Here is a 1220-nt window from a genome sequence, read left to right as displayed (position 1 = left end):
TAGTCAAATGTATAACTTTGGTTCACCAAGTCATTTTGAAAATCGATAAAAACGTTTGTGGGTGGAATTTTTTGCATGGATTTTGCGGTTGACAATAGAAATTCTGGTATAAAAATGTCACTTAAAACATAGTACAAAGAATTTCAGGCTAAAGTGACTAGAATTTGAAGTAAAGTGGTAACAGTAGTCCCAATTAAAACTGTCTGCATCCCAAGTAACACTATGTAAAAATTATGAGTTAAAAGTCGCAATTGTATGCAAGAAAACTGCAATTTTTACAACATAAAACTAATTTTTTTTTTTTAAATCATTTGGTGAACAAATACCGATTTTCAACAATCGACAACATGAGATCCATATGCCATAAAGACATGCAATATGCAATGCAATGAAAAATAGCAACTGAGTTCAATTTTATTGCAATGAATATAAGAAATAAGAGTTCCTTCAATCTGTAGATAGACAACATACACAACGCAACACACTCCGATGCAGTAGCAATGGAGACGTTGCATTGTTGCATTTGTGAGGAATTTGCGATTTGACTTTTGATTCTTATGTAAAAGTTCGCGAGAAACACAATGAAGCCACTGGTTTTCTCTGAAATTAACTCCCAAGCTCAAAAAAAGAACTCAAGCTGAGGCCAAAATGGAGGGGATATCCCACGCTATCCTGAGAGTCCACCTCTACATCAAGACAAACTATCCATGCAAAGATAAGGAGAAAATACATTGACAGGGCTGCCACTTTATTTGGGGACTCCAAAACTGAAAACACGGCATCATTGCTAATGTATTTACTCCCTATCTTTGCATGGAGAGTTTGTCTTGATGTAGAGGCGGACTCTCAGGATAGCGTGGGATATCCCCTCCATTTTGGCCTCAACTTGAGAGCTTTTTTTGAGCTTGGGAGTTGATTTCAGGGAAAACCAGTGGCACCATCGTGTTTCTCGCGAACTTTTACGTAAGAATCAATAGTCAAATCGCAAATCCCTCACACATGCAACATCTCCATTCTTTTACCATGAAATTGCAACCTGTGCTATTCGAGCTCTTATGACGTGACCGCGCCAGAAATGGACTGCATTTTGCAATTTGGACCTATAAATTCTGACTTATCTGAAAAAACACTTATGTGCATAGGGAAACTAATGGCACATACGTTGTTTTTAAACCGGGCCGGAATTTATAAGTCCAAATTGCAGAATGCAGTCCAAATCG

The sequence above is a fragment of the Bemisia tabaci genome, chromosome 3 (genome assembly GCF_918797505.1).
Source record: "Bemisia tabaci chromosome 3, PGI_BMITA_v3".
NCBI lineage: Eukaryota > Metazoa > Arthropoda > Insecta > Hemiptera > Aleyrodidae > Bemisia > Bemisia tabaci.
The sequence above is the reverse complement of the archived record's forward strand: the minus strand, read 5'-3'. Positions refer to the sequence as shown.